General features: G+C 33.5%; 1 protein-coding gene and 1 long non-coding RNA gene across 8 annotated transcripts in view; one reads left to right on the top strand and one right to left on the bottom strand.

Moving 5' to 3' along the window:
• LOC123875506 (low-density lipoprotein receptor) overlaps positions 1-10,191 on the bottom strand; it is a 245,130-nt gene that overhangs the window by 180,378 nt on the left and 54,561 nt on the right. The gene's annotated exons all lie outside the window — the stretch shown is intronic.
• On the top strand, positions 45-5,731 carry LOC123875595. The gene is made up of 3 exons (XR_006798176.1): positions 45-55; positions 2,107-2,108; positions 3,309-5,731. It is a non-coding gene; the product is annotated as an uncharacterized LOC123875595 (long non-coding RNA).

Genomic DNA, 10,191 nt, shown 5'->3' with positions numbered 1-10,191 from the left:
AATATATGAAAATTCTAAAACAATTTAACATTAAAAATAGTTTATTAATTCATTAGTCGAAATACAAATACATTGCATACATAATTTACTACTTTTGGAGAAAAGGGCCAGCCGGCGCATTTTATACCGGGGATTTCTTTTTCACACAACGTTACCTGAAATAGTATACAGATAACCCACGTGCGCCGACAATTTCGGCCGAGCGTACCTACTGCGTCCCCGATGAATGCGACTGATATCAATCTTCTGGTCCTATAAAATATAAGTAAGTTCAACAAACTGTATTTTTAGACGAGTAATAAAAGACGGAGGCGTTTTTCGTTTATTTTTAAAGCATAAATAAAATCAAACATTTATTTTATTTAAGCTATCAAAATTAAATGTTAACCTGTTTACCTTATGCCTACCATTTACATTACTTCCTTTTCTCGAAAACAGTTTATAATATTAGTATCATGATCGATACAATACTGAGCTTTTTCCAATAAAACCGCCAGTTGCGTTGATGGTATCAAAATTACGTCAAGAGGTTCAAGCGTGCTAGTTCGAAGATACGGTGTTACTAAATATTGATATCCGACTTGATTCTCTCCAATGTATTCAAATGTATTCGTAGACGAGCGCCCGCAGTAAGCAGAGCAATCGAAATAAAATTCAACGCAACCTTACCCGAAACTTTTCCATCCCGAGGGACAAACTGGTAACCGTTAGGTTAGATTAAACTTTTTACTACACAACAACACTTTGTTCTTTTATCGCTGTGACAAATATTTGATTTAAATGTATAAGTATTTTTTTTTTATCGTTTTAATGTCAACAAGAAACCAAGTGCGCTGAGTGGAAAAAGGAAGATCAAGCAAAATCTTTTTTGAAAGTACCTATATCTAGTGACCAATTTCTATTAATAACTCAAAATTTAAAGAACCCCCGACACAAAAACCTCTAAGAAAACTAGAAAAGAGCTGATAACTTTCAAACGGCTGAACTGATTTTCTTCGATTCAAAGAACACTCTCGATCAAGCCATCTTTCAAACAAAAAAAAACTGAATTGAAATCGGTTCATTCGTTTAGGAGCTACGAAGCCACAGACAGATACACAGATACACACGTCAAAATAATAATACCCCTCTTTTTGGGTCGGGGGTAAAAAAATGGCCAGTTATAACATATTATTCACTTAGTAATGACATTAAATCAATCAAGAGTAGATACCTAAAAATATCGCTGCCTTATACCACATTGGGCGTCTACTCTGGATTATAATAAATAGTTTATATTATCAAAGACTAGACTAAATACCAATCAGAAACCTTAAAGTTCTTTGACATGAACATAATTTTAATTATGTGTATATCAAAGAAATTTTTGGGATTCTGATTGCTAGCTAATCTAGTCTTTAATAACATAAATAGGTACACATCAATGTTGGGTTTAAACATCGTTGAGATACTTAGGTAAATAATTCATACCTCAAATATCGGTTACCTATCCAGTTAAGACTTAGATCAATCACTATCGACTTATATAATGTCACAACAAAGCCACACTCCCTCAACTAACCTTTTCCCCCATACGAATTACCTATTACCTCTCTTACCTACCTACTTACCTATTATTTTTATTGTATAGCTATAATTAACAAAGTCAGTGCCCGGTAAAACCAACTGTGGTTTTTGTGGCGCTGAATGTAACAAAAACTCTCTGTATATTTTTTAATGTCAATAATAATAAATAAATAAATAAAAATAAAAACCTCTATCTCTTCTTATTTTATGATAGTTCTAAGGTAGGATTAGTTGCATAGGTAGGTACCTAATTAGATTTTATTGCAGAGAAGCACTCAACGCTTCCTACTGCGTATAAAATTGACGCATGATCACCGTTTCATTATTCTACGGCTCATGGAATTAGGAAGTACTTAGTATTAAAATGTTGTATGTACAAGCTAAGGCCAGATTATACTTCTTCATTAATTTTATAACTGAGGAACGTATTAGCATGCAAATAACATGAAATCGCAAATGCTAATACTAAGCATAAAATAATCCTAAGCCAAAACGTATTAACATAATATTTTCATCATTTTAAAGATTACAGCTTGGAAGTTGTCGGCAAAACGTTTTTATGTCAAACTTTTTGCCCGTTTCCGATAAATGTAATTTATTAGATAAAGTACCGCGAAGACTCGAAGTAAACATCCCTTGTATACTTTAAGGTTGAAGGTTTTAACTTTGCCAAACTGATAAATCATTTTTAAGGTGCCAAACTGGAATAAAGGCCCATTTTTCCAACGCAAATGTTCATAATGTAAGTTAAACAACGCACTTTGCGAGAAATGTTTGAAGTCACACGAACTCATTTCTCACTTTTGCAAAGTAGAAAGGGTCCCGTGAATTTATGTTTCGTCTCATTTTGCATAACACTGTTTGAACTTTTGTTCTGAACATATTGTTTGTTGAGACTTGGGAAGGAAAGAACATGCAGCGGGCGTAATTTTCATTTTATTAAAAAGATAATTTTGCAGCACTAGGAAGGAAGTATTCTGTTTTATGCTCGCAATTTAAATTTGCATTTTTTATTAAACCGCAGAAAATAAATTACTTCACGCAAATGCATTTAAATATTATGTGATTTAAGAAATATTTCATGTAGATACCTACCTACATAATGTTAAAGTATATATATGTTATATTGTACACTGGAAGCTAGAAATTTAACCTGCCTGCCTATGATGCCAGAGAATAGGTATTTAGGTTTCTTAAAAATCCTGTGGTTTGTTTTTCTGGAATAAAAAATAGCCTATGCCCATCTCAAAATTTCGTCAAAATCGATTAACTTGATGAATCGTGAAAAGGTTACTGTGAAATCCACTTATTCCTAAGGTCTTGGATTCGAAATCAAACCAATTATTCAGTAAGCAATTACACCAATCGACGGTAACGTCCGCTCACCGCCGTGACAACAACAGAATGCCAGCGTAGCGTTACCGCCTATTTGTGCAATATATTTTATTAGATATCACATCTCTTCCTTTTTATAAATTAATTATTTATTTTAAAATCTAAATCAAAATCATTTATTCAAAATAGGTACTGTACACCTTTTGTTTATTCGATTTGTTAGGTTTGAAAGATGATATTATAGTGGTGATAATTAATTACGTAAACTTAAACTAAAGCTACGAGGGTTCCAAACGCGCCCAAGTCTGAGAAGAGCCCACAACAAACTCAGCCGGGTATTCTTTTTTACTATCACCACTTTACAAAATCACTTATATTCATTAGAACTATCAAAGCTGTTCTTTAAGTAAATGACAATATTTAGCATTTAGAAACAAACAAACAATATTTTATACTTGAATCTACTTATCAAACTAAACTTCTTTATCGAATGTTTCTTCATAATTGATGACCTTCCATTGACCTTCTACTTTCTGTAGGTGTTCATTACAATATTCCTCCTGTACTTCAGACCAGTTTTATAATTCTTTACATTAGTGTCGCTTCCTTCAGCGCTTATGACTGTATGAGGTATTGGATTAATTCAGAACCTAATTTATTTATTTAATCATATTCTTCACTTACATTTTCTCTCCAATCACCAATTCTCTATCCTTTCTTTTTCTATCTTCTATTAATTTGTTCTTCTCTTTTTCTCTTTGTCTTACTTCAAAATTATTATAATTTTATTTTCAAAGTCCGTAAGAAAAAGTAGCTTGTCTTTAAGTTATCTTTCATTGAATAAATCTGAGGGAGATTTTCCCGGTAGTGGACCCAAGAAGTCAACAACCGTATCCACACAGGCTTTCGAAGGCAGTTCATGTCTTGTCATGGGTACTGACTACTGATGGATTGGGAGCCGAGACTAAAGTACACCCTCTGCAGTTTTTACAGTATTTCCGGCATCTTTGTCTTTTTAAACTACCAGACTTTTGTGCGTAACATAGCTATTAAGACTTATTTTCTCAACCTAGTGGGAATCACTATTTTATTACCCCTTAACAAAATGCCAACTTGTAACCAGAGTTTATGTTGAAACATCTTGTAATTATATACTGAAGCATCCCACACGTTATTTATCAAAGCATTTTTTGACTAATTAAACTCATCATCATCATTAGATGCTTCAATAATCGATTTAATGGATAACGCTACTGCACGCGCGTATTAAACAATCTGGTTAACATGATGTTCATTTCAAAAGGACTATTTTGTGCACTGGTACCCGTTGGTTGTTTGGTTGACTGGTTGGATCGGTTATATTAGATTTTCCAGGTTCATATATTATGACTTTATAATCATATGTTTGTAAACGGAGGACCCAGCACTCGATGATTGCGCAAGGCCTTGATTTCATGCCAAAATCGACCTCTAGAGCTTATGGTCTGTGACCAGCTCAATTTTATTACCATATGAAAATGTTCAATGGCCCACACTAAAGGCAATGCCTCTTTGTCTGGTTGACAATACCGATTTTTCACATCTGTTAAACTTTTATTTCCAAAAGAAATGAACTGTCGTCGTACTGAGTTAGTTACAGTTCCTAAACCCACAGGACTCGCATCAGCAATCACTTGAGTACGATCTATTGGGGCATAGAAGTCAAACGTAGGGATCTTTGAGAGACAATTTTTTTTTGTCAAAAGCTTTTGATTGTTCGCTTTTCCCAAATTCCGTCATATTAGCATTTTGTTGAAGTAATTGCCGAGTGGGTCCCGTTAAGGTTGACAAATTAGGAATCCATTTCCCAACAAAATTAACTAATCTTGGATTTCCTCAATGGTTTTCGGTGAACTAAATGTTTCGACGACTTCCATGTATTTATTGGGGTTTAATGCCTAATGATGAAAGTTTGTGACCAATTTTTTTTTGCATTTAAAACACATTTATTATTATTCAATAAAATGTTGTTGTCCTTTAGAACTTTTAATACGTTTTGAAGCCTAGCACCATGTTCTTTTTCATCACGTCTAAAGACAACCATATCATCTATAAAGTTTATAACTCCTTCGCATGGCAATAACATTCTCTGCATAATTTTTTAAAATCTTCAGGTGCGCACGATATTCCAAAAACCTTTTGTTTCGATAAAGCCCTTTGCTCGTTATGAAAGTTGTACTTTCTCTACTATTTTTGAGTTCAACCTGATATTAATTAATCAGCGTTCTTAATATCTAATTTGCTTTGCCAAATTTGCGAATGAATTGCTCCATGGTGGAGATTGGATGGTTTTCTTTAATGATGGCTTTGTTAGCAGCACGCATATCCCAATAAATACGAATATCATCGTCAGGCTTAAGAACCGGTACCATTGGAGAAACCCAAGAAGGTTTATTTACATTTTCAATTGTGTCCAATTTTACCAGTTCGTCTATTTTTTATTTATCTTTGATTCCAAAGGAATTGGGACTCGTCTGTAAGGTTGATAAACTGGGGAACTGTTTTCTCAATAGTAATATCTAATTGGCATCTTGGAACTTGGAAAATTGTTTTTGTTCAATGGAATTTACATCAAAACTTAGTTTTAGTACTTTTAATGACTTCATTTTTATCTTTATTTTACTATTATTTTTTACTTTGCTTATGTAAAGTCTATGTATGTCTTTCTTAACTAAATATTTTTTTATTTTATTTAATTTAAGGTAATATTCAAACACCAGTTAGAGTGGTAAAATGTATGAGGCTCATCAGAGATTATTTCAACACATTGTATATACTTTATCGAATAAATCATTCATTTAATCATGACATAAAGTTTTGTTGTCAATGATTTAGAACCTACATTAATTTCTGCAAATGAACCTAATACTTTTGTGTAGTGGGTGGGTGTTTAACACCGTACGCCATAAAAGTTTTGTCTGAAGACATAACCGTTTCATAAGTTGCCAAGTTATATTATTTATAATATTGGATTCACTACCGGAATCAATGAGCATTTTGATGTTGGGTAGGTGACTAACTGACCATTTATTTTTGCATCGTTGTCGATGTGGAAAATATAGTCTATCTATTGTTGCATCGTTGTCGATGTGGAAAATATAGTTTATAGATGTAGACTCTGTATGTTTTGGGGTTATTTTGGGGGTTTCCACTTTGGGTTTTAGTTTTAATTGTTGTCATTTGCAGAGGGGTTGGAATTTTCTTTTTATTTGCCCTAGTTCTACGGGGTTTCTGCCAATGGGCTTTGAAACCACATTTTACGCAATTTGCGTTTGTTGTAGGGCAGGAACTGCTATCACTTTTGTGATTTTTAGTGCCACATCGGCAACAGATATAACCCTCTATTTCAGAAAATTGTTTTCGTGTCAATTTTATTAAGGCTGGTAGCTGTTGTATTTGCTCTCTGTCTATCGCTTTCAATCGTTACTGTATCGCCAAGTAATAAAATATTCTCCTTAACTTAGTCGAACTACACTTTCCTGTAATTTGGTCGATAAGACTTTCTGCCTCCTCAATTGAAATATATTTTTGAAAGCACGTTTCCAACTCCCCCAACGGGAACTAAAGGAAGTTGGATCACCTTCACAATCGAATGGTTCTGATGTCGGAACTTGTGATTTGTAAACAAGGATGAGAGGAACTCGTTACTAAATACGTCCTATTTAAGATAAGTTAGATATAATATAACTGTATATATATTTTTTATAACTATTGTACAACATTTAAAATATCATAATCCATCATTGAATCCAAAGTGAGTAATTGTTATTAGTTTGACTAAAATAATCGAGTAAGGATACAACTTGTTTGAAGTAACCGGCTTTTGTTTAATAATTTTGGCAAACATTATTACAGAAAGTCACAAGAACTGTCTACGAATGTGATTCTGTTATAAGATGTATTTACATAACATAACTTAAACTGTACCTATGCGAGGCATATGAGAAATTTGTTGATGGTTGACGAATTACGTCATTGATAACGATAGACAGTGCAAAATACAATCGATTCGACTTAAATTTCATTAAGTAGGTACTTGGCCTTAACAGGTTTTATTTTGGTTTTGTGACACTTCATCTATGCATTTAGTTTAACTATCGTAATACATTTATTTATCACTTCAAAGTTATTGAAGTGGTAAATCGGTACTTAGAGTTAAAACCAGGTAAATTAACGATATTATCGTTGGAACATTTGAATAATTGATCGAATATTTCGATAGACACTGTCGTTTGTATTTAGTTTAACCATAGTACATTTAGTTTTGACTCCAAATTTATTGAAGTAGTAATTAGGTACTAAGTTAAACCAGGTACATTAACGATAATAATATTATCGTTGGAACATTTGGCTATTTTGATCGAATTTTTCGATAGGCACAATGTAGGCATTAATTTGCGAACAGATTTGGTCAACAATACGTAAACTATAATCCTAATTGAATACTTCCCAAACACTGATTTGAATACCCACCTATTTGTCTTATTAGCTTATTATTATTGTCGAAATGTAGGTGGACATGAAATGGAATGCCGTGATATACCGACACGAACGAGTATTGTTTACGAATTTGTGTTGTAAGATAAATAATTACTCAATTGTTGATGTATGCAGTAGGTACCTCTTTCGCCTAACGCCGAGGCTGATCGCGTATATGTAGGTACTCGTACAAAGAAAGCCATACATAAATAGTAACGAACCACTCACAACATGATTTTTAAATGTAATTTAAACATAATTTCTAATGATTTTAAGCTTATTTCGTGGTTTAACGACCTATTATATTGTAGATAACGTAATATTTTTTTTTATTCTATGTTCTTTATTTGTATTCATGTCTTACATCATAAAAAATATTATAATATTACAACATGAAACCCCATCAGGGCGTTGCAAAGTATAACATTGGTAATAATTAAAGGTAATATTACAATTCTAGTATTTCACTTAGATTGTGTCGTTTTAAACCGTTAGCTACCTACTTATCTATTTCTTTTCTTTTTCTAAACAGTTTGTGAAATTCAAATTTTATTGTTGACCAATTTCTGCAAGCCGGTAGGTAGGTAATTTGAGCGGTAAAATTTACTTACTGCGCTTTTACTCGTCGCCATGTGAAATCCACTTATTCCTAAGGTCTTGGATTCGAAATCAAACCAATTATTCAGTAAGCAATTACACCAATCGACGGTAACGTCCGCTCACCGCCGTGACAACAACAGAATGCCAGCGTAGCGTTACCGCCTATTTGTGCAATATATTTTATTAGATATCACAGTTACAAACAGACAGACTGACACCCTTACGCATTTATAATATGTGAGCACATTTATTATACCATAACATAATTTTATTACCTGTCTGTGGATAGGTACTGTAAAAATAAAACTTCATTTTCCCATGCCTAAAAATTCGTCGTGAATCGGTAATAAATTTAAACTTCGCATGAAAAATTACTTTGATGTCGGTAAGGTGAAGTTGTGTCAGCGAGAACGGTGAAAACGTCTTCCTACTTTGTTGCTAAAGACAGTCTCTTACCATCATGATTCTTCATTTTGTGGAATTTAATTTTGGACAATTTCAGCCCCCAATCATCCTGAAATCTGAGTGATCGTACGTACTTGTATGTTAAGTCTTACCCTTTAGAGTATTTTAGTTGAACATAATATAAGAACAAAGAAAACGTCAAAAAAGAAACGATTAAAAAAACGACTAAAGAAATATCAGCTTGGAATATTTTAAAATAGCAAAGAAAACAGAGATATATACACATTCGTTAGCGGTATTATTTCGGCTCTATTTTCCTTGTAATTTTAGCGAATCTCCGACAGGCTGTATTTGTCTAATTTACGATGCGGGCAGCGGGAACTAATCCGGCGAGGTCTGATAACGCCACTGGGCATTTATTTTGCAAACAATATCGACCTCTAGGTAATCATAATACATTTGGAAAGCTATCTGTACTCGAACTTATTTGTTAAAAGTTCATGTTCAAATAAAATTATCACAACATACACACATAGGCCACATCATCACTTTCCATCCAGTGTGATTGTGGTCAAGCCAAGTCAAGTGGTCGTTTATTAAGATAGTGAAGAACTGCCATTATCGATATATCGAATAACAAGAGTTGGTGTTGACTTAAAATACCTTTATTATACCATTACAAGTAAGCCCTTGACTGCGATCTCACCTGGCGGTAAGTGGTGTTGCAGCCTAAGATGGGTGTGGGCTAATTTGGAAGGGAGTGGTTTTAAAAACCCATATTCCTTATCAGTTTCTACGCGACGTCGTACCGGAATGCTAAATCGCTTGGCGACACGGGTTTGCCAGTAGGATGGTAACTAGCCACGCCAGAAGCCTTCACGGACGGACGAACATGCGTATTTACTATTTACATATTAAACATACCTATCACCTATAATACATTTTTGGGCTTCGCTGCGCTCGGGCTAAAATTAGGTAATGTCTGCATATTCCGATACAATTATTTGAAACTCCACAAATATTTACTTCGTTAACAAAGCGGTTAGTGGAAATTAACGCGTTCAAATGTTACCTAATCACATTTGGTGAATAAATTTAATTAATGATAAAATATTATGATATCTTACAGGATATAAAATTCTTCATTAATGTCTACCCAAGAGCCTTTAAGAATTTCTTTCACGCAGTTGAAGAAGTTTGAAACTTTCAGAACTACAAACAAGAGCTATCCTCAACAAAGATAGAAATCTCATTAAAAAATATTTATTTACAAAATGATAAGAACAATAAGTTTACGACTGTAATTTCCGCGAAAACAAAGAATTAATATTTTCTAGATCCGGTAAAAAACGAGCTACTACTTTTAAGAATCAAACGACCAAGACATTAAATTATTTACATTCATAATTTTACTTGCAATTGCTGAATTGCAAAAAAATAAAAAATGTGGTTTTTTCTCTCGTCTGGCTTTACACAGATTAGCCAGTCAGGTTCGTAGTTATTTACAAGTTAGGGAAACTATATAAGTATATCAATAACGTGTTTATTTATAGATAACTAGCTGATGCTCGCGACTTCGTAAGCGTGAATTTAGGTTTTTAAATATCACGCGGAAACAAGTAGCCTATCACTAAGTTTTCAAGTAAATCTACCCATGCGAAAAATCGCGTCGATCCCTTGCTCCAATGCAACGTAATTAAAGGACATACTAATAAACCAACAAACAAACACACTTTCGCATTTAATTCACTTTGACGGGCACAGAAA

This window comes from Maniola jurtina, chromosome 2, assembly GCF_905333055.1.
Source record: "Maniola jurtina chromosome 2, ilManJurt1.1, whole genome shotgun sequence".
NCBI classification, from domain to species: Eukaryota; Metazoa; Arthropoda; class Insecta; order Lepidoptera; family Nymphalidae; genus Maniola; species Maniola jurtina.
Note: the sequence above shows the minus strand (reverse complement) of the source record. Positions and strands in the feature narration are given on the sequence as shown.